The sequence below is a fragment of the Harpia harpyja genome, chromosome 1 (assembly GCF_026419915.1).
Source record: "Harpia harpyja isolate bHarHar1 chromosome 1, bHarHar1 primary haplotype, whole genome shotgun sequence".
Taxonomy (NCBI): Eukaryota; Metazoa; Chordata; class Aves; order Accipitriformes; family Accipitridae; genus Harpia; species Harpia harpyja.
In genome coordinates, this window is record NC_068940.1 from 8,696,416 (window position 1) to 8,720,834 (window position 24,419).

Here is a 24,419-nt window from a genome sequence, read left to right on the forward strand (position 1 = left end):
GTGCTAGAGGCTCTTCTCGCTTGCGTAAATCATTTCTTGAAATAATAATGCTTAAAATAGTTCAGCAAGTCTCCAGGTTTCTCACTTTTTTATGTATGCGGAATTAGGCAGCTGGGATTGAAGACGTACATCTGCTATTAGCGCCAGATACCTGTGTCTGAGACCGTACGCAAAATGCAGTCAGATTCTGATGCCACCAAACTCATAGAGATGGTGCTGTGCGTTCGTTTGCCAAACCACCATCACCTACAGTTTGTTAGCACGGTCTCTGTCGTTCAGTGTTTTCTTATCCAGCTAGATGTTAACAGTAAAGAAAGGGGCCAGACTTCTTGGGATAATGCATTTGACGGTGATAAAAATGTTTCCATGGAGCTTTACAGCAAAACAAAAATTGCTGCCCTTTATCTGATGTGCACACATTTCATACTTGCAATATGTCTAAAGTGATTTTATGACTAAATCCTGGGAAAAATGCAAAGAATGCTTGGCTAGAAGCATACTTTTCCAGTAAAAACACAACATGGCTTATTAACTGCGGCACTTGGAGGAGGCTATTCAACATGAAGTGCATTTTTTAGCTCAAGACTGAAAACATGTGTTCGGATATACATTTTCTTTGGCTTCAGGCACCGATTTGACTGACTACATTAGAGGGGTCTCCAAGCCCTTTCAGCATACACTAGCTTCAGTACAAATGAAGTGGTATTCTATTAAACATGCCAGGGTACTGCAGCTGAAGGCAAGGTTAAAACCTCCTGACTTTTTCAGAATATATTAAGCAGAAATAATGGAAACAAAAAGCTCCATTAGGTACCTTGTTAAGATTTTTGTAGTTGCTGATCAGCAACCTTGTTATGGCAACACTTTTCAAAGTCACTGCAAGAAATGTTAATTGTGGCGATGGCGGGTGGGGACGACGTACAACCGCGGGAGCAGTACTATTAGTGTTACCGTGAGAACAGATTATGCCATTTCCATTCTATCTTTGAATTCTGGTGGGTGTAGGGTGATGTGACTCTGAATGATGTCAGATTACCCAGCCTACATTTTTCTTGGAAAGAAGCTCCTTCCTCCACTTCTCTAGCAGGAGGGCTTGTAAATACTGTGCTTAGGATATCTCAGCTTCATCAGACTCTGCAACGATCCCCGCGCTATCTGGAATTTCTTTAATTGGACAACTGGAAGGCATACGCTTCTTGAATACCTGGAAACACCAGAATATGCTCACTTGGGCTTGTGAAATGGTGAGAACCGATAACAAGGGGTGGTTTTCTGGAGTAATCCCCAGGAAACAGGACTTCACTCTCCCCAATGTGGGCTGAAATCCAGACGATCTCAGGCACATTTGTAAGCGGGTCACAATGTTACTCCTCTTCTCTCCCATTAAAATACTAATTGTAAAAGCTTTTGTCTCTAATCTGCAGCTAACAAACCGGCAACACTGCACAAAGGGGAAGAGTGCAACTCAGTCCAACATGCCTGAAGGGTACACTATCTCCAGCATGCAACTACGATATACGAAACTGCCCAAGATAGAGCTTGTCAGGAAACGCTATCAAATACTGGGTTTTGCTTTGAAACAGCCGTGGATTTAAAGGCCTCTGCTCCCCACTCCCTTCCCTGGTCTACCACAAAAAGCCGTGCACTAGAGGGGTGTGTAGGGCAGTGAGGCCAGCCCAGTACACCAGCCAGGGCTGTGCACACAGGACCAGGCACTAACCCTTGCCCTGCCCCACGAGGATGGCAGCAGGCAGCTGTCTCCCAAGATGCACCGTTAAATGCAAAAGAGCGAGCAAATTTCCGCCCTCCCTGCCCCAACACACACACACAGAGGCTGCAGGATGGGCAGCCAAACCATGAGGGTTACTCAGCTTACGTTTGAGCCAAAGAGAAAAGATTTTAAACCCCAGTCAGGGGCAAAACATGCTCCCTCCTCTCAATCCCGAGGTGCTTTTCCCAGCTGTGTGGATAGGTCATGCTGGCACTGACTCCGCTCAACCAGGTGATTTTTTTTCCTTTCCTATCGGGAGGCTGCGGACTGTGCTCCTGTGCAAGAATAGATCACGACAGATTTTTTATTACCCCTTTTTGTTGCTTTGTCACGCATGGGGAGGCAGAGAGATGCTGGTCCGGTTCAGTCTATCACAATATACCAAGAGACTGATGTTTCTCCCCACTTTGGCAGCGCATGTGAGGGTGGGCAAGCTCCTCCCCCTCCCCCTTCTGTATCAGGGAGCAACTCCAGTAACACTCAAACCAGTATAAACCATCTGGCAACAGACCCAGGATCAAGACCAGAAAGAAAACGAACATCAAACTGATTATTTCCACTGCTGCTGAACTCACACAGGACAGAGCCAGGATGAATTACAAAGATCATCTCCTTTCATGCAAATATCACTTGCACAACGCTACTCTCCTCTTCATACCGTGTCAAGCAAGCTCCCAGCGATGCTAAAAGGGGAGTGGAGATCTGCTGATGCCAGAGCTATGAGATGGTGCCTACATTAACTATTTCACCTCCAGCTTTTTAGATGCTTGTAAAAGCCCCCTCTCACAATGAAAAAAGGAACTGCACATGCCATGTTCAGAAGCATTTGTTTCTTTTCTGGAAGTAAATAGAGGAACTGAATTATTCTTTTTCCTACAGAAAAACAAGATGCAGTGGTTTTTTCCCTTGGGTTAGGGCAAAAAGAAAAAACACATCTGAAATCCAGAATTTTTAAACTTTTTTTAACATCTTTCCAATGTGCACTGAAGCTTTAAAAATTAATTCTGAAACGTATTGAAAAAAGGAAAAAAAAAAAAAGTAATTTTCAGGTTTGACAATTCTTCCCGCACACATACACCCTTACATAAGCACATAGACACAAACATTTCTATTAGAAAAGTCACGCATACAGGGAAAGAAGTCTGTTCCCAGGTGTGCACAGAAATCCCAGTCATGCTACTGGAAAGTGGAAGGATGGAGAGACCAGCTCAAGCAGCCTTCAGTGTACAGCTGTGCCAGGAAACACATAAGAACTCCTCACATCTTCTCACAGATCTGAATATTTAAATGTGATGGGAAAGTAAAGGTAACACCATCTTCTTTGAGGTGAGTCTGCTGGTAATTACAGATGTGTTAATGCATGTGCGTGTAAAAGGCAAAGACTGTTTATAATACACTGAAACATGTATTTTTATTCATCACAAGACTGGTGTGCGGGGTTTTCCCTCTGCTGAATAATTCCACCCCCTGTGATCATCCCTTGGCTTCTTACATTTCTGCCTTCTTCTCCTATAACCTTTTGGTGCCTGCTCTTTACTCTTGAAATACAGTTACTCCTGAACCATTTATATCTCATCCAGGATGCTCGTCTCACACTTGGCACAGCTGATGAGTCCTAAAGGGAGCTGCTGCCATGTGAGGCTGATTCGCTCTACACTTAGTGCCACCTCATCTGTATCAGTGTCCCATTTACCTTTACAGTCACAACCCAGACTCGCTGATACGCCGTCCGCAAATGTCAGGCCGAGCTCTGAGTTGTCTGTTGCTCACTTCCTCTGCCTCTTGAAGCTGCGAGGGAATCTCGAAGATAATATTCTGCTGACCCACTGCAATTTTTCTGGTGCTTCTTAATTTTTGTGTGCTTACCCTGATCTGCAAAACAGCACTTTGCACATTACAGTTTGTTAGCGAAACATAGGCAATTTTTCTCCAAGCATCTTTCTGACTCCTTTATTCCTCTCTATTTTAAGCAACTTTCAGCTGAGAACAATGTCAGACTGACAGCTCTGGAGACCAAGGTATTTCAGGGACAGGAGCCAAGCACAACTCCCTTCTCCTATCAAAGTTGAAGGCGAGCTCTCTATCCTCTTTGCTGTACTGTAAGAAACTGCATCCTCTTTCAGTCTGCCTTAGTCACTGAAAAGTCCCTGTTCACCAAGCTGATGTGCTGGGCAGGTACAAGACCAAACCTGCCCACACAAATCCCTTTGAAGAACCAGGACTCAAATCCGTGACCAAGAGCGATGAGTTATAGTGGTGAAGGGGTTGCTCTCCACTTCTATACAGTCCCATACCTCCACAGATGATGAACAGAGGCAGTCCCAGGCAACGTGCTTGTGCAGGAAGGCTTTGGCAGAGAGCTGCAGGGAGCCTGGAAATACAAACTCCTCTGCTGCTGGCCAGGGCCAGGTGGAGCATTCCTAGCTGTCAGTCCAAGCAGTCGCACTAGCAGAAGGTCCCTGGCTGAATCGTGCCCACACAGCCAAGACAGCGGGTGAGAGTGAGCACCTCGGTTCCTCTGGGGAGGGAAAGACTCTCTGTTTAGCCCCCAATGGGGGAAAAATCGGGATCTTGGCCTTCCAGTTCTGCTGTCAGCAGAACTGAACGCCAAAATCTTCATCTGAATTTTTAGGGAGAAGAAGGTGGCACTAAAGGAGCGAGAATGGCAGCGGTAATGGGAAGGTACCACCCAGAAACCCTCCAAACCCATTCTTACCAGTTAAATGATTTCTCCACCTGAGAAACTAGTTTCACTGAGCAAACCAGAGTATTGCGATACCCTAAAACATTCACTCGTTCAGAGACAAACAGGCTGGCTTATGAAGAGAAAGTTAAGCGTGTGCCACAGAAATCTTGTACCATGCCCTCTGTAATGGCTGCCAAGGAAGGCAGCACTGCAGTTGAGTCATTAGGTTAAAATTAGTTCACCAAAGGATGGGGGAGACAGGCATTTCGTAGGTTATTCTGTCATGGTTTAACCCCAGCCAGCAACTAAGCACCACGCAGCTACTCGCTCACTCCTCCCTGGTAGGATGTGGAAGAGAACTGGAAGAGTAAAAGCGAGGAAACTCGTGGGTTGATATAAAGACAGTTTAATAGGTAAAGCAAAAGCCACGCACGCAAGCAAAGCAAAATAAGGAATTCCTTCACCACTTCCCATGGGCGGGCAGGTGTTGAGCCCACCTCCAGGAAAGCAGGGCTCCATCACGCCTAACGGTGACTTGGGAAGACAAACACCATCACTCCGAACATCCCCCCTTCCTTCTTCTTTCCCCAGCTTTATATACTGAGCATGACATTATATGGTCTGGGATACCCCTTGGGTCAGTTGGGGTCAGCTGTCCCAGATGTGTCCCATCCCAACTTCTTGTGCCCCCCCAGCCTACTCGCTGGTGGGGTGGGCTGAGGAGCAGAAAAGGCCTTGACGCTGTGTAAGCACTGCTCAGCAGTAACAAAAACATCCCTGCATTATTAACACTGTTTTCAGCACAAATCTAAAACATAGCCCCATATTAGCTACTATGAAGAAAATTAACTGTACCCCAGCCAAAACTAGCATAATTCTTTTGACATCTAACTGTAATGACAGACAGGTCTATTTAAAAACTATCTCAGAACCTGAGTTTAGCAGGACTACTTACAGAAAAGCTCAATATAAGGAGGATCATATTTTCTGTTGAATTCTACTGGACTTAGCAGAAACACGGCTCCTGTTTCTATCCTTCTTTACCACTGCTGCAATTCAGCTGCTTCTTGATTGTATTATGAATTTTAAAAGCAAATAAAAGGCAAAGAACACCTCACAAACATGGCCAAAAAAAATCACTACTTTCCTCCCAGATCTGGAACATGGGCTTTAATTCAAAAGGTTCCCAATCATTTTTGAACCATTTTTGTTTTCTACAAGCATGCACTTAGGAAGATACAATGCTGTCTGAGAGATGACCCCAACTGCTCCTTTGAAACAGGCTTACAAACAATGAAAACAACAAAAGCACATTAACAAGCAGAAGCACAGTTCATTATTTGCAGGCATTACTTGGTGTCCGTAAACACTGATAAAAAAATGAGTAAATCAGGCAACCAAAGCCCAGTATGTTATGAAGTGGCAAAATAAACCTTTAAAACCTCAATTTTCAGGCCAAACCCTATTTTTAGGTTGTTGAAAGCAGCCAACCAGCCAGCAGCAGACTAAGATGTGCACGGTGACCAACTGCTACATTGGTTCACCAACATCCATCACACGAATTGATTAAATATAGTCTGCATCAGTCATTTAATATTGGAGAAATGAAGCCATTGTAATAGAATATAGTTTGCAGGATCAATACTTTCTGCTAAGGAAATAAATGGTTCGACAACACCTTGACATATATTTTTTTCCTGTACCCCACCTGTGTTCTGGTACTTAGGTGGCAGCAGGAAATTGTTAACCTTGCTTTTCAGAGACTCTGAAAACCGTACAAAACCCAGCTGTGACATCTAACTCTGTATGAAGCCACACAAATCCTCTTCCCCACTCAGGGGGCTCTCAGAGAGAGAAAACACGGTACTGAAACACCAGGCAGCTACAGATGCAGGATACTGCCAGCCTGGTCCACACACCACAGTGGAGCTCTGCATCAGGAACACCATGCAGGAGCGTGCGCCCACTCCCCTACCTTCTCAACACAAAGCATCCGAGGATGCAATCTCTGCAAGCTTCAGGTGAACAGCCATCTCAGCATCAGACTTTTCCCTCTCTCAAATTTCATAGCATGGACTCGACCTGAAGGAATTGAAAGGAAGGAGGCGACAGGTTTATCTCCTTAGATTTTCCATTGAGCAGCAAAGAGAATACAGGATCAGCAGTCCAAAGCCCCACCGCCACAGCAGTGTGGGGAGGGGAAGGTAAACATTTCCTTTCCATGCCATTCTTTTAAAAGAGAACCTAGTGGTTCTGGTAGATATAGTGCCACAAATGTAAGTAATATAAAATGCTCTATAGGCTTATTAAAAAAAAAAAAAAAATCCCTAGTTTTCATCATACACATTATAACTTTCTAGCCCTGCACTGGAAAGTTGGCTTTATGTCCAAAAAAACCCCCAAAAGAAACATAACTTTGGAGACCAAGCCCCTACATGAAAAGTGGAATTTAAGAACTTATGACTTGCTTGGATACAGCAGAAAAGTGAATGAGTAAAACAGGCCTGTTCTGCTCAGTCATTCTCACTTGTAATGGCTGTACACAGCTTGCCAACAGCTCTTCCTCAGCCTTCAAGAACAGCCCGATGAGCCTGTTCCAAGTGAAGTCTAAAAAAGTTTATCACTAGGAGTTTTACAGTAAGGCAACTTCTGCTCTCTTTCGTTAGGGTTTCTTTTTTTTTTTAACAAGTACAACAAGCGGAGACAGTTACAGGGCAGAAAACTGAACAGAGAGGGATTTTTGTGTTTCTGCAAGGAAATCCCTATTCAAATATATGCTAAAATACAGTGCTCTTAAAAATCCCTGTGTGATTTCCAGCCATTGTCAGTGTTGGTACCACTCACAGATAACACAGGGAGGAGGGAGGGATGCCTCAAAGGTGATGCTCGGCCCCCTCCCCTACGCAGGACCTTTCCCATGCTATATTCGGGAGCTCTGCCTTTGTTTGGTCTAGTTCAAATGGTTCAAGTGACGTGGCTTCCACCCCTTCCCACTGGGGATTATTCCACAGTCTAACAGATCTTACTACCTGGAAGTGTTTCTGGATTTCAGCCTACATTTTCTGCGCTGAATTTTATCCCATTACTCCTAGTCATAATGCTCGGACCACCCAAAACAATTCTTTTCTAAACTTGGATATTTATACCTCTCGAGTGCAGGACTGGTAGTTTTAACATCGCCCTGTTCCTTCACCCTCTTTCTTGTCTCATTCAGACAAACCGTATGTATTTAATTCTTAATCTTTCTTCTCTTCTCTAGTCCATTAATCACTTTCGTTGCAGCTGTCTCAATTCCCTGCAATTTGCCAAAGTCTTTCTGGTAATGAAAGACCCACACACATATGAACTTTGCATCTCCTAAAGCTCTGTCTGATAAAAGACACGGACTAATATGCACGCACACAGAAACACACCAGACGTTTTCCAAATACATTCTTTTTATAGAAAGAGCTTAGCTTCTTTCAGGCAGGAAGCAAAAGGCATTTGTCTTTTTAAGTCCCCTAACAGAGGTGGAAAAGTAACATGCTGTACTTTTTTTCAGATAAGAAACTGCCTGACTCCCAACTGTTTTCCACGACTGCTCACTCTGCCTTGCAAAAGCAGTGTATTTATCGATGCCCTCCTCTTCCAGTTCTTTAAGGAAGCTCACGTGGAAACTTCGCGTTCTGGTTTTCAGAAATCATTCAACGTGCCTTCAGAAACAGTTTAGTGAGCTCCTTAAGAGAACCCTATACCTGCCCCTCGCTCTCTCCTTTGCCTCCTTTTCGCTATAAAAACAGGGGGACAGGTCGCAGATATGAACAGGGAGAGCCAATTTGACATTCCCCTTCCTTAGGATTTTAGAACCTCACGTTGCTGATGAACGATAAAATAACACAAAGAAGGGAAAATTTCCTTTGGGAAAGGAATAGGAAAGAATAGAAAAAACAGGGGAAAAGAGCACATAGGACATCCAAATGCACTTTAAACTGAACACTCATTCACTGCAAGGCAGGGCAGAGGGAGAAAAGTCCTTGCAGGTTGATGCCATTTACCTGTAGGCAAGTTCTCTCCTCTAGCAAGACAGCTCTGAGTATCTAGCATTTTAGTCATTTTATTCCTTGCAAATGTCTAGGGCATTTTCTTAGCAACACAGAGGTGCAAAAAACCCAAGCATGCTCAAACAGTCACTGAAAACCTGATTATTCATTTCCCTTTTCTAGTCTATTTGTATGCTTACACTATCCAACAGACATTTTTATTCACAAGTTAAGGAAGTCACTCAAAATTCTTCTTTACTCACTCGTTTCATACCAACAAAACATGTACATGCAAATATCCTGAGCATAAAGAGAAACTCTTAAAGTCATTATGACATTATTTGTACCCTGAAGCGAGTCATAATTTGTATGCACCCTGCCAAGTACTTTCTGTCAAAGCTAAAGTAATTATTAGGAAGTATAAAAGCAGGTGTCACTTCTGGCAAGTTGTAAGATGGCTTTATATTCTCAGTTGCAATGGGATAAAAATGATCCCTAAAAAGAGCATAGCAGGCTATTACTTTACATCCAGTATACATGTGAAACATAACAGTTGCCGCCTGTACTTCTTTTTCCTCTTTGGTATTTTAATTAAAGATTCAAGCTCCTAAAGACAAAACCTAAAAATATGTGCAAAATCAATCCCACTTTGCATAATTTCTATTTAGTTTCATAACCAACTGTCAAGCCATCTGACCCTCATTTGCATGTGCTATAAGGCAGGCAGCCGAGCTCGCTTCCACTGCAGTGAGACACATACTCTGTCCCTGCTCACTCCTACGTACGAACCTCCAACTTCTCAGATGAACCTCTGCTACAGCACTTCAGGACAGAGGGGACAGTGATTGTTGTGATTACAAAGCCAAAACTTTTCCAACTTGGGTGCCTAAATTTTAATGCCTAACCCCATCTTTAGGCATCCGAATAAGCTGCTAGTGTTTCAAAGGTGCTGGGCACCCAGCATCTCCTACTTGTTTCTGTCAAACTTGCCAAAAAAGAACATCTGCTTTTAATTAATTCACTGAGAGCTGCAGGTATGCAGGACCTTTGAAAGCCATCCCACTTACTTCAGTCCCTAAATATAAATCCAGGTGCCTACCTCTAGGCAGTCAACTTTAAAAATGCTGAAAAAGAAAAAATAGCATTATTAAATAAGTAAATATTAAAAAAACCCACATGCAGATATACTAAGGCCTTTGGAGTCTTGTTCCATACTTGACATATGACGCGATGTAAAAGAAAGCAGATCTGACTTTGTCAGAAAGTAGCATTTCATGCTGTAACTGGAGTATGCACATTGCTAATAATTAACATAACTGTAACAAGGAAATGCATTCAGGAAAACATTCTTCAAAAGCTGCTCTTCTTCCTTGGATAAGCAACCAAGCAAACCAACCCCCCAAAGTGGCTGTATTTATGCTAAGAGTTTAGGGAAATTGCAAATTTACTAGTGTATTTATTATGCAAGTTTATTTTATTTTTTTTTTCATTCAGCCAGACACCCACATTCTTGACAGTGTAGAACTTGAAAAGATTTTTTTTTATTGAAAAACTGCAAACGGAAGAAAAATACAGGCTACCACCTGCCTCTGCAAATCTTTCGCGTGTGCATTTATGCTTCTGAGCATGAAGCAACTCACTATCCTGTAAAGAATAATGTTCAAACACAGCAGCAATATTCCGCTCTACAATAAGGCACTGACTCAAAAGGCAACATGACAATGCATGTCTGCATGTACATAAAATGCTGTCCTGCATCAGGGACCAGGGATGCCATGCTGCAAGACCGAGAGGTGCTCTCTGCAGGGCTGACCAGAGAAGCTCCTGGCTCTGGAAAGGAGCTCTGCCCACCAGAGTCAATGGAGAGACTCACTGGTCTGGGGCTGCCCTATTTCTAACTGGGACTTGCCAGGTAAGTGCATGCATATATGTGCATACATTGTGAGCACGCAGGATCACGCCTATGCTTTGGATTAAAAAAAAATTGCACAAACCAGGCCTACAGCACACACACAACATGCAGTTAGTTTGTACCTGTGTGGGGGAAAGGGTGGTATTGCCACACAGTTTCAGACACTGTACTGTGGCTCCAACTGAGCCACCAGAGACACAAAAACCTCAGAACAAAGAAAAAAAAATTAAAGTTATTCTTATTATTTTATTTTCTAAAAAAAAGCCTCAGACTCCAAGCAGCCAAATCTCTAGGCAAAGAGAAGAAGGAGAAGAAGGAGGTGAAGGAAAAAGAAAATATGCCTGGAGAAATCCAGAAATATACTTATGGAAGTTCTACATAAGGGTCATGTAACAACAAGGGATAGGACAGTTGTCCACAAAGGCCTGGTTTCCACCAGGACCAGGACAGCGCATGGCCCTGCCCAGTCTGCAGCATCCCGAAGAAGCTGCAGTTTGCTTCATCAAGTAAGCTGTTACCCTTGCTGTCATTCCAAAACTGCTCCCACCGCAAGCCTGCTGGCACAGTGACCACGTGGGCCACCACTTCCCTGCCATGCTGCATCCCCAGAGCTGGTGCTGCCCCAGGCCTTGGCATGCGAGCTCTCCACAGCCGGGGTGGCACTGGAGGTCTCGTCCTGTCGATCTCCAGTTTGCAAACGCCGTGTCTCAACTCTCACGCACATCCCACTCACAGGCACGCAGGCGACCACCACCACCTCCTCACTCGCAGAAGCGCCAGCAGGCTGCAACCAAGCTCGCTTTGCAGCCGTGCCAAGGCAGGCTAATCCCCGCACCTGCTCCAGCGGCATGTTGAAAATGGGTTTTTAATCTTTGCAGACGGGCAGTTGTTCCACCCGCCTGTCAGCAGCAGCCACGTCTTGCTGCCACTCGCATCAAGGCAGGGAAGAAACGCTGGAGCTGCTGCCCAGCCGTCGCCACCGGGCGCAGCTGCAGGGAAACCTGACCTGGTGAAGCAGCCAAAGCCATCAAGCTCCCGCAGCATACCAAGCAGACGCTCCTTCTGCTCCTCTTCACGCCGCATCTCGGTGCCTCTTGTGGTGCACGCGAGAATGGGAGCCAGGTACAAAGCTTATCTACCACGCTCCCTCTGCTCACTGCAACAGGATCTGTCTTGCACACCCGTCCTGCCCTTCCCACGGTGCGAGCGACCTGCCAGAAGCATGAAGGGGCTGCAGGGATGGTTTAGGAGGAAGAGAGGCTGGTCTTCCCTTGATACACCAAGCAACTGCTTGACATGGTGCACGTGCGAGGGTTGTGCGTGGGAGGATGTTTGCCCAAGTGTGGAGGGGGCAGGATCCATCTCACCGCCAGGGATCCTTCCTTCCCTTACTTCAGTTTGGACCTACAGCTTCAGCTCTTACGCTTCGCAGGGACCACAGTACAGCACAATCAGATACTCTGCAACCTTATCAAATAACTACTTTACGGACTTGCACACACACTGGGCAAAGCAACAAGAGCTGCAGATTGCCCGCCTCACTCAGGAGGCGGCAGCTGAGATGCCGGCCAGCTCCTCTGCCCTGGCTCGTCTCTTGCCATTGAGAGCCAGGTTGCTCCTCCTTACACACAGCTCTGCAGCCTGCGGCGCAGCTCTGTCCAGAGAAACCAGCCGAGGGGCCAGCAGTCCCCACCTGGGTGACTTTCGGAGGAGACAGCTGTGCTCTGGATTCACGTAGGAATGCTGAAGAGCAGCCACCTACCTGCACCCTGCTCCCACCATGGCTCCCCCGGGCTCCGGGAGCTGGCCGGAAACGACAACACTGCTTGTTTTTCCTTGACATTCCCAAACTGAGCTAAAAAAAAAAAAAAAAGGCAGCAGAACAATAGGAAGAAGCAGGGAAGGCCACCACATATTTATTTGTCATAAATTACGCTTGGGAGAGCATTAGGCGCAACAAGCCATCACTCATCAAAGCAGGTTTCTGCTGTGTGTCAGAGCACTGCACTACACTTCATCAGGAGCATTAACTGGACACTGGCAAGAGACGGGTCTTTGCTGCTCCTCCTCTCCACCCCCATTCTGATTTCATCAAAACATTCTCCTCACATTGCTTTGGTTATCTCTTGGAAGGGGAGATATTTTTTTTAGATGCACAGGACAGTATGATACTTTAGGACTTAACAGGAAAACCTCTACCCAAAACAAACGTGCTTTTGGTAAGAAACTTTGCTGCTAAATGCTTGGATGAAGCACATGAGACCAAACATCTGTGTACCTCCTCAGCCCCACATCAGAGAGAAAACACATCGGTGGTGGGATGTGCTAATGCAAACCCGTGTGCTCTGGGTCCTGGCAGCATAGGCTCAGAGCGGCAGTTCCTGGTGCTGGCCTCTGAAGACTGGTCATTTTGTCTGGGAGGCAGCAGGACTCTAAAAAATTATTGCACATTATTCCCAAATGGTTTCCTGGATAGAAAGTCTGCACACCACGTGATGAAACCAACAAACGTTTCTACAAGTGTCCCACTAACGGGCTGTTACCGGGAGGATGTGTTGCTCCCCTGAGACCAGGCTGATGGCGAAAGCCCAGATACACAGGGCTGGGCTGTGCCACTAAAAGGAGGAGACAGCACTTGGGTTTGATTTACCTTAGGGAAAGTGTTCTCCAACAAGGTTTGGGATAGAAACAGGGCTGCATTTCGTAGGTGGAGAGGCGGCAACCCTTTAGGAAGAAGCGTTGATACCTGCAACTGAAATAAACTCAGCTACAAGCTGGTGAGGCTGATTTGAAAGCCTCAACACCTAAAGCGCAGACACCTAAGTGCACTCTTCTGGGTGCTGCTGCCCCAGCTTCTCATGCCACAGGCTTGTGTCGCACAGCCCCACAACCAAAACACACGTGTTTTGTGCTACAGTATCCTGTCACACAGGGACAGCCCAGAGAAACACTCTGTTTGCAGGGAGACTGAGGAGCATCACTCGTCTTCCTTCTGGTGCCAATAGGAAACACCAGAGAGCTGCCAACAGAACAAGGACATCGCCCTCACTGAGGGTATTCCGAAGGGTGCGTGCAAAAAAATCACAGGTGCAACCCTATTTTCCCTGCACCTTGCTACCCCAAAAACACTCAGAGCAGCCGCTTTGAAGGGGCTAATCCACCCACTGTAGTATTTCTGGTAATGACTCACAAAATCCCACACAATTCTGATACCATTTTCTTGATAAAACCAGCTACCAAAATGAAACTATACATTTGGTGCTTGAAAAAAAAAAGGAGGAAGAAAAAAAAAAAGACAAAACCCTACTAGTTGTTATTAGTAGCTAAGCGGTGGAACATGAAACCGACAGTCAGTGTGCGGTGCGAGAACAAAGCTGATGGCTGCACGCAGGCCCTCTGCAGCCAGGGCTTTGAAAGATGGGCTCTGCAGCCTGCCACCAAGAATTTGCTTTCTTGTATGTTGTGACTTACACAGATGTTCGCATAATTTCTTGCATATGGACGGCAAAAGGAGCATTCATTTCAAGAATGACGTGATTGTCTGTGTGGTAAGGATAAGAAGGGAAAACTTTCAACATGTATCCAATGATACAGCTAAATGAGAAGCCAAACTGTTCCCAAATGCACTCAAAGGACTTCTCGTGAAGTCAATGACAAAATTCAGATGAGACTTCATAGAACTCTTTCTTCCTCTCATTTAAAAACCCGAATTAAATTATACTCAAGCATCTTACAATGAGATTCAGGAGCACAAAACATATCGGAGCATCACAGTGTTCACTCACCACCGCAAAACATTAACTAAACTTGCTCTGAAAAATGTTTTGACTACTTATAGAGAAGCCAAGAGAAAAAAAAACCAAGGTGCTTGCTGGGCTGTTGGTTTGGGTTTGTTTTTTTTTTTGGCAGACTTCATTTGAAAGCAGCCAAACTCCTGCTTCTGTAAGGCAAACTAACAGAGCACTGGGTGTGCTGAGGTCACAGGAAAAGAGTACTTAAGCTTGTGCTTAAATTCAGGACAGCCTTGTACCAGGTGCTTCGTCCAAAACCTACTGAACTCCTGCTTAAGCCCTGCCATAAGGAGAGATGCTTCCTTCAGGCTGCTCTTGAGCAGCCCTTGTAGGACTCCAGCCCAAAGCCTACTGCAGGTTAGCAGCTGACATTTCATTCACTTCAAGGGATGCAGGATCATGGCATGGGAAATGAAAACACCCAGTGCTTCTTTCAGGTGCCCAGCGTCCCACAGGATGGAGCTCTCACACAGCACCGATGAACTGGGAAGGGATGCTGGAGCGAATTCACCCTTGCAACAAGTAAAGCATATACAGAAATTTTTATTTGGTCCATTTTCACAGCGGAAAAGATAACAAATTTGTGTTCAAATAGCTGGCTGGAAAGAACATGCAGCATGTGAAGGCCAATGCCAAAAAATTCCAATTAATTTGATTTATTGTTATTTGGGGTTTTTTTTAATTTAACATACAAAATGAATTCCTGAAATGAAACAAAACTTATATGAGGAAAAAAGCAGGTAAGGTCATTTCAGAGGTACTTTCCAGCAACACTTAAAAAGCATACGTATGTCTCCAATCTGAAACAGACTGCAAAGGGCTCTGAGAGTCCGTTTGCACATTGTCCTCTCTAGAATTGCATTATTATCACCAGAAACCTCAACTATGCTCCCACCTTCCTTCTCAGCTGGGCAAAACAACACGTCTTAAGAGCTGCCCTTGGTTCAATGAACTCAAAGGCTGTGAAACTGCACTGTCAGCTGCTTGTAACATGTTGCCCTCCCCTGTACATTGCTCTAATGATCTGAGCACCCAGCGCAGAAGAACTCTACATCACCTCCTCGTCCGCGTGTTTTCTAAACCAAAGAGTAACAAAGAAAAAAGTAAGACAGCAAAAGGGAGTCACTTTGGAAAGTTGAGCAGCACCAAACAAAACTGCTAACCTTCTTTTGGCAAGGTGAAAGATTTGTATAACACCTCCTACTAAATGTATTTACTCTTAAAAATCGATTTCCTCTGTCACTATTTATTGCTGCACGTTGCTCAGTGGTTCTGAGAAACTGCATGGAAAATCACAACTTTACGCTTGTTAAATTGACCCTACAGGGCCATACCACCAGTGCATACATCATCCCAAGAGGCAAGCCTGCCAAAGTCATGCTGTGCATATCATCACTAAACCCAAGACAAAATGCAAATTTGGCTGTATCATAGCTGATTTGCATAGCTTTCCATTGGTTTTGTACAACCTTTTTACAAAATGCCAATTTACTTCACTTTCCTACAGCTTATTACCAGTGTGAGGTACTTAACAGCTTTTATGCAAGGCAGATTTAGTAGTTAAAACATTAGAACACATAATTAAATGCCTTTTGGAAATAGAACATAGCCTTCAACATGACGACATAAGGCACAGGACTTTGGGACACAGAAATGTTAATGCCCCTTTGCGAAGGCGCAGAGCCCTCTCTCTCACGTGCTCGAGAGCTGCACAGCTTTTTCTGTTTTTTATCTGATCTGCAAAAGCAGAAATATTTGCTTGCAAACTATGAAGGGCCTGAATCCAGTTACTGAGTACACATTTCACTCACATTGATATCAGAATGGACGGCTGCCAGTTTCGTGTCTTGGCTGGCGTTCAAACACACTGATTGCTGAGCCTCCTTGGATTTGGAGTTCATGATTTAAAAAAAAAAAAGAAAAAAAAAATCCCCAAACATGAAACAAAAAACACTCCACAAACATTTCTGAGATGCTACTGGGCTAATTTTCCCCCCTCTCCTCTTTTCTAAGATCAGTCTCTGGAAGCAAACACCTGCAAGGAGCACCCTCTGTCAAGACAAGCAGCTAGGGAGTTTGGACTTTATCTCCAAAGCTACGATACAACAAACATTAGATCTTTCCTAGCCAAGCAATTTTCACACGCGTACCAGGGGACAGACCTCATTCAAGTCAGCAACAGAGGAAAAGATCTGTTTACGCTTCTATATCTTACCTTGAAAAAAACAAAGGAGAAAAAAAAAAAAAGAAAGAAAAGCTTGAAATGTTCTGAGACTTATGTCACAGCCAGGTAACAGGGAATGGAAAGGCTGTTCGCCTTACACAGAACTATTTTTTCCTTCTTTTTTCCTTGCTACTTACTACCAAAATCCACCAGGTTGAAAGGCAAGCCAAGAGCTCCTTGACGCCCCCCTGCTCCCAAACACCTCATCTCTGAGTGTGTTACTTGACGCGGCTGGCGCGCTGTGTGAGCCCTGCTTTCTCTGGCATGACAGCAGACACTGTAGATCAGGCCACTTAGACATTTCAATTGAACTTGACAGGTGTTTGTTAATAGGCTCTACAATACGTTTGGGAAGGACTGCCTGGAATTGTAAAAGGGTTCATTACGACAGTGTAATAAGCCCGATGCACACAGTTCGGTGCATTATTTTCTAAGGCTGTGAAGGTAAGTGATCAAAATCTGAACCATATGGCAATACACATATAACGTATAACTAACACAATTAATGGCAAATTCGTTCATATAGTATCTGTATGACTGGACTTGATCTTGCCAGGTCAGTCTGGGAACCTCTCTGCTCCTTGCAGGATCAGTCCTCTATGTATTGCCACAATTCAGAGAAATCAGGTATATCTATTCAGTGATAACTGCTTGGGCTAATTATTAGAAAATTCAATTTATGCTAATTTGCCTGAGGGGAGGGGAGCATAAAATTAACTTGACACATTTATTTAACTTTTTACAGTAGTATTATTATTTAAAATTTACGACAGCATTGTGCCCAGAGGCCCCAGTCAGGATCAGGATCCCACTGTGCTCGGCATCCCACTGTGTGTGCGTGAATGTCCTCCCAGCATAACTTCGAGGCAAAGGCCCCGTCCCTGCAAACTGTTACACAAGTGCTTGCCCCAAAGACTGGGAGCAAGGCCATGGAAATTAAAAGCGCATTAGTCTTGCTGAAGTGAAGCAGGTGCATTAAGCCACCACATCCTACCATGCACTGGCAGCCCACACCAAAAAGGCTCTTATTTTGCAAGAAAGTGACAGTGGAGTCACTTTTGTTTTTACCATTAAACACGTAGACACAAACATCCCCTCCTATCTACTGCTGCCTTTTCTTGCTTCTATCTTATAAACAGGACTATCATCCAGTGAACGAAAAAAATCATGTGCGGGGTGAAAGGCCCCAGAAAAGAGAAAAGATACGTGTAACTGATTAGGGGAATTGTCAAAATCTCACCTTTTAGTTCAGATGCACAATGTGTAACAACGCAATTTTTCCTTGCAGTGAACTTTTAAGGATATTTGCCTGAGAAAAGTAGCTAGCTGTTCCACCTGCCTTCATTTCTGGACATACAAACACCAACCTTGAAAAGTCACCATTTGGACGATCATAACCACTCATCATCCTTGAGTAAGTTGGCCTTTTTATTTATATTCAAGAATGCTTAACCTCATTAAACCGTACTGGTCAGATAATATTATCAATATTATCATAATAATCAATATGCTATCATTATTTTAACTGAAACAGATTAAAATATTTTACAATATTTAATCAGAACTAGGGAAAATGGGAGCTTTTCTGAGTTAGGGCCTTAAAATTAAACTCTTCAGAGTAGTGGCTGTACTGACATGAGGTATGCAAAAGAGTGAAGAAGGAATTGCTGAAAGAGGGAACGGCGCCTCCAGAAGTCATTAGAAGACTGTCAGAATTAGGAGAATATTAGGATTAGAAGACCATCTCTTCCTCTGGCTCTTTGATGGTGTTTTAGAAACGAGCCATCCATAGCATACGCTCTTTGTATTTGCTGGGGCTAAAGGGCACCACACAAAAGTCAGCGTGGTCTAACCTTCAACGTGCTTCAGAGGCTTCTCAGCTCAGGGGCAGGGGAGATGTTAGCAACACACTCCACTCCCCAATCTTCCCCACACCCCAAAAAGAGATGAGATTAGCCCATACAAGCAGAGAAAAAATGGAAACATCAGAAATATATTCACCTGAGTGGGCCATCCTAACAACCTCATTTCAGCACAGCATTTCAGGAGGGGTGAAGGCTGGCAAACTCACCTTTAAGGCTGCTCCTCCACAGCTAACTTGCCTCTCTGTGCCCAAACACCGCAAAGATCTTGGAGCAGATTTAAACTCCAAACTCACACACTGGTGTAGCAGGTGGAGTAAGGATTTTTCTAGAACTGCAGGGTTTTATTTCAAAACGTAAGTTTGGTTAACGTGTCTTCTGCTATCCTTCTACTTTCCTCTGCTTCTCTTTTCCTCTGCTTCACTTTCTGCTGCAGTTCACTGGAGCTGTTTCAAAGTTCCATTAAATATGTCAAGCCCTTTACACACAACTGCAACCTTGCAGCACAAAGTGAAAAGGAGGCAGATGAAAGAAAAAGAAACCATCGTTTAGCCACACACAAATTCTGTACATTTTGCGTATCACTCCTAACACGGACTGGCAGCCCACACCAAAAATACTTCTGTTTGGGAAGAAAGTGACATTTGAGTCACTTCTGTTTTTATCATTAGGTACAAAGACATCAAACATCACCTCCTGCCTAATGCATCCTTTTCTTGCTTCTATCTTATGAACAGAGCACACATTTCTGTGCTCCTTTAGAGCACTGACTGCTTGACTCAGCACTGTGACATCTTTTGGTGTGTGCAGATCGTTCCATAACTGATGGAGCATGGAAGATGCCACCCATGGCTCTGCTGAGCTGCCATCCTGGCAGGTATGCGGTACCACTCTGGCCTTGAATACCAGAAAGGTACATAAGGAATAGTTCTACGAAATGCTGTTTCTGCTGCCAGCAGAAAGCACCGGCTTTGTTTGCTGCTACCCATTCCCCTTTCACACTACCATTTTCTGCTGAAGAAGAGGTACCTGAACTCTGCTGGCTTTTGCCCTGTGGGCCACACTTTGCCCATGCTAGTCCCATGAGTGAGACAGCTTTGGTTAGATTATGCAGTGAGATGAACATCTTGGAAGGGGGAATTTAGTCCTTTTAACCTTTTACTCCTTCTAATGGTTGGCTCCATTCTTTTTAAATCCCAAAATAACAACAACATCCATTCTCTAACAACAGGCCTTTATCAGTTTGGTTTTTTTTTAAAAAAAAAAAAAAAGAAATCAAACTAACCTGCTTACTTCAAAGTCATGCTCTCATAATTTTAGCTGGCACATCATGAACAAAATGGTCTAGAACTAACCTCAAACAGTCATCTGGAGAAAAACAACATATTTTCCCATGTCATCACCACTATAGCACATACTAACCACAACTATTCAGCCTGTCAATTTTCAGCTTATATTATGATAACTTTACCTAAAAGCATTTTGTGGTTCAAAAACAGCAAGTGCAATGCCAAGGAAACATTTGCTGAACTGATGAGCATGGCAGCGCTGGTGTGAGGAATATGCTTTCTGCAGAACGGGAAGCACAGTAAAACGAGATTTCACTGGGGACAATGGCCTTCTCGGAAATTCCCCAAAACACTGCTTCAGGTAGGCTTAATCCCACAGTCTAATCACAGTGGGTTGTGAAGGAGGAGGCTTAGTTTGGTCCTTGGGTGGTGAATTTTCCACGAAAATCTCCAAGAACTGTGATGAATGGGAAAAGGAACACATGAATCTTTTTTTACTTGCATTAGCATCTCCACTTCCACACACAGGAAGGTTTTTCACGTTCACTGAGCATTTAAGAGAGGTAAAAAAGTAGAGGTTCATGGGAGTCAGGACAGAGAACTATATGAGAGGCACAAAAGCAATACACTTTAAAAGGACTTTAGCAAATACACTTTTAGCTGTGCAATCCCCATGATTCACAAGGAAGCAAGCATTATAGAGTCTTCAATTACTTTCCTCATTTTAAGGAAAGGCAAAGGACAAAGGCAAACTCCTCATTAATGAAGCACTGTGGTTCAAATTCTATACTAAAAACCCCTCGACTTGACAATCGTACGCCCACACTCAGGCTTCAAAAATATTCTCGTGCTACCATGCTGCCTGTGTCATCACTCCAGAAACAAACAAGAAGTCACCGCATCACTCCCCAGTGATCTGGGGCAAGGAAAGGATGGTCACGACTGCAAGAACTTTAGCTGGATGCTTCATTAAGGACAGCAAACCAAGCAAAAAAACCTAAACCAAATGAAAACAAACAAAACTTCCTTGAGAAACCTATGAAAACACACTGCAACCTATGGTATTTACTCTCTTCTTTGTCCTGATTTGCTCAAAGTTGGGCCACAGTGGCACCATGCAGGTTTCCATAATAAATTAATTGGTAGCTTTACTTTTGGGCTGCAAGAGCAGTCTGAGCCACTTTGCTTTGACTGTACCTTCCCTGCCCCTTCTCCTCAGCAGCACTGTGACTTCCTAAGGTGCAGCTTAGACACACCAGGGCAGCTTTACTCCTAGGGATGAATGGGAATGCATCTCTGCTTCTTGGTTTTGGTGGGAGACACACTGAAGGTGATGCACTCTCCCCGAGGACAGATGATTTCAATACTGGCTGGACTTTAAATAAGCCTCCTTTAAAGGGCTGCTCTGAAGCCAGGCGTTGTTCCCTCCTCCTCACGTTTTAGGAACACACATCCTTCCTAATTCATATGTGTCCTCTCTGGACAGATCTTCTGCCCTGAAGGAAGAAGAAACTGGTAAAAAACAGGCAAGGATGAGAAAAATGGGTAGGAGCCCTGCAACTGAGCTTGCATTTATTTCAAAAGTGAGTGGTTATCCAACTGCAGTGCCCCACACCCAGGACTTACAGTCTGAGACACAAGTTTGAGCAGATCTTCCATGATCTCATGGTGAGTCTGAGATAGACCGCATCCAGCACTCACAAAATACACAGCTGCGTTCCTCCATTGCTCTGACAGCGATTTATGTCAATGAATGTACTGCTGCCAATATGCACTGAGCTCCCACTGCGGATGCCAAAGCTGTGCTCTACACAAAGCCAGGACTGTGTGGTGCCCAAGCACAGCTTGCTATTAGCTGTATTTTCCCTCCATCTCATGGAAGCTTTAAGGGAGCCACTAGGAGAAAAGCAGTAGCATTACAAGTTGTGTCCAACCACTCAATAAACTAACCTCAATTTTTTTATGCAAGTATTGCAACTCAGCAGTTCTACTATGGGATCCCAGAAAGCATGAGACTTTCTTAATTTAGCAAGAGCAACTGCGTACTATGTCAGCTACTGAAAATCTCAGTGTACAGCAGAAAATGTTTTGAGTCAACAGACTGAAAACCAAGGCTGCTGGATTTTTGTTTGACTTTACAGCATGTTTGATGTTTTCAAGATGAGACTTAAGGAGATGCAGTATCAGATTTGAAATCTTACTTCTCTGTTGAATCTTTCATTATTTTCAGACTGTGCAATATGTTTTAGTTTGATTTTATTTTTTTTAAATATAAAAAACATGTTTCACAGCTGAGGCTTTATCATGTTCACAGTACCTAAACGTGTACCTAACTTTAAATCAGTGAAGCCAATTGAAATCAAAGGGATAAGGGGGTGTTAAAAAGCTAAATGTGCCCTGAAGTGCTATCCTGAACAGGAATTAGACTTAAGTATGTGATTAGGTGTCCCTAAAATAGGTCTTCCTTGTCTAATAACAAGCACATATCACAATATACCTTGTGTATCAAAGGGCAGAAAAAGCTACGTGTCTTGAGGAGAAAGACTGAGCAGAGAAGAACTGGAAGCCTCTGGGCATAAGATGGAATTGTTTTATTAGAAGGAAGATTAACACATAGAGGCCAAGGATAAAGTTGAAACTCAAAAGCAATATGAGTCAGGGAAGTTGTTCCAGATGGCAGAGCCATGTGGGATGTGACTCCACCATCTACTGTGGAAATAAAAAGGAAGAAATGAAAACTTAGTGTTGAGAGAGCATATAGGACTGACGGGATAATAAGAAAGAACTGAGAGCAGTAGAAGGGTATTAAAGGCAGAGTGATGAAATGAGGCCTTCAGAAATTTTGAAATGCAGCAACACCACTTCAATCAGCCAGTACATAAAAGGCTCAGTCACTTTGCTTCAGATAAACCTGAACATCTCAAAGTTTCAGTGCCTGTCCAGAGCACATTCCCTCCCCTTTGGGCTTTGACATATCACGTGGACAGCTTCTCAGGAGCATCTCCCCTGTACTGAAGGGACTGACGATTTGCAGTATCCCACTACTGCTGCTTCCACCCCTGCTGGTATGTCCAACATCATAAATGAATAAGACAGAATTATGTCCGATGGTGTCTTGGGCAACTTAAGACTAATGGGAAATTTTTTAAAGTGAAAATTAAGCTGAATGTAAGTCTTATTACAACTCCTTAAGGGAAGTGGAGGAAGCCACGAGGTCTGGACACTGGGAACTTAATAGGGCAAAACACTGAAAAATGCATTGCAGGGAGCTGTCCCATCTTGTCAGGAGAATGGACATGGCATGATCTACATAAATAGGTCTTCTGAACCTCCTACTTCAATGCAAACAGGAGGAACATGAAAATAAACCAAAAAGAATAATAAAGTATGAGCTAATAGACAAAGATCTGAAATTACTCTAGTCAAATTCCCTTTGATTCAAAGATAGGATTTTCAGCCAGAAGTTAGAGGTGATCTTCCTGAACTAGTTAGTCCACTCACTGCACAACAGCCCAGGCTACCATCCGCAAAATGACTGCAAAGGTAGGTTGATTTGGCAGCCAATGTACACACTCTCCAAAACCTCCATTCTCCTCCATGCACACATACACAGGCACATTATGACCTCTTTGGTTTGGAGAGTCTTTTTATTACCATTTATGTATTCAAATGCCTAGCCAAAATGGGCTTTGACCGAGGCCTACAAACCTAATGCCATAATAGTAATAATAACAAGTTTGATATGAGAGATTCTTATTAAAACAGCAGAGAAGTACACATCACACATATAAATAATCCCTGAAAAATAATTTCAGAGACACGTCTGATCTTGACTTTCTGTACTGAAGGCCTAACCTAAAGTCTATGAAGTCAATAAAAAGACTCAGAGACTTCAAAGCTGACTTTGGGCTACAGTATTTTTCCATGACTGATGCTTTCCAGTCATGTTCCTTCCTGGTCATGGCTTCTCCATTTCAAAGCAACTGAACTTTAAACCTACCTAAACTAACATAGTTGAAAACAACTGACCTGAAGGTAGTTCAAGAGTCTTGGTCTTCACATAATTATCTTTGCAGAATCCACGGAGCCTGTAGTCAGCTGGCTACTTGTTTACCTGTCCCTTCTTCCCAGTGAAAGGATGCTTACATAAATATCCCTTTTTAAAAAACAAATTCCATTTGCAAATCTCTTCTCTCTTTCAAAGTATAAACTTGTTCTTCCAAGACACAAGATGAATCTGATTGCTTTAAACTATCTTGGCTTTATCTGTGTGTGTAAATGAGACATCTAACTGCTACAGCCACGTACATCAGCATGCCAGACACAAAGTAGTGCTAAAAAGCAGGCTGCAACTCTTGCATATCTTTCACGCTTATTCTTTCAGCCTTGAGGATGTTTTCTTGGTTAGTCAACTTTAAATCCATCTACTGTATACATAGTACTATTTAAAAACAGCACTCAAGTGTACAAGATAAACATGTGCCCCCACTGAGTTACTAAACACAAGATAAGAAGTTTGCATCCCTCTCATAATTAGTACTACCATGTAGCTGCCTTCAATGTACAGAGCAACACAAAACCAGAGAGCTGTGCCAAGTATGTAAGAGGCCCTGTGCACCAAAAGGCCAGCACTCTGGAGGCACAAACAGAGCTTTGCAAGGGAGAAATTCAGCAGTCACTAAAAACAGGGCCTGCCAGGCATTAAATGTGTATAATGAGGACAAAGAGAGAATTTCTTCATGAAAACAGGAAGGCTCTCCCACTTGGGATACATGGGTAGAAGCCCCACAGTTAGAGGGAAAGAAGGAAGCTCTAAATTTGCATTTACTGCAGAAGTAAAACGTGAGCAGCGTGGAGGGGAAGGA

At 43.8% G+C, this 24,419-nt stretch overlaps 1 protein-coding gene across 14 annotated transcripts in view; it reads right to left on the reverse strand.

Moving 5' to 3' along the window:
• ATXN1 (ataxin 1) overlaps positions 1-24,419 on the reverse strand; it is a 228,895-nt gene that overhangs the window by 54,630 nt on the left and 149,846 nt on the right. Inside the window, exon 1 of one of the 14 annotated variants that reach the window (XM_052812392.1) lies at positions 12,151-12,198. The exons of the other annotated variants lie outside the window; for them this stretch is intronic. The gene's annotated coding sequence lies outside the window, so the exon portion shown is untranslated. Of the gene's footprint in view, positions 1-12,150; positions 12,199-24,419 lie in introns of those variants that run through there. 14 annotated transcript variants of the gene reach the window in all.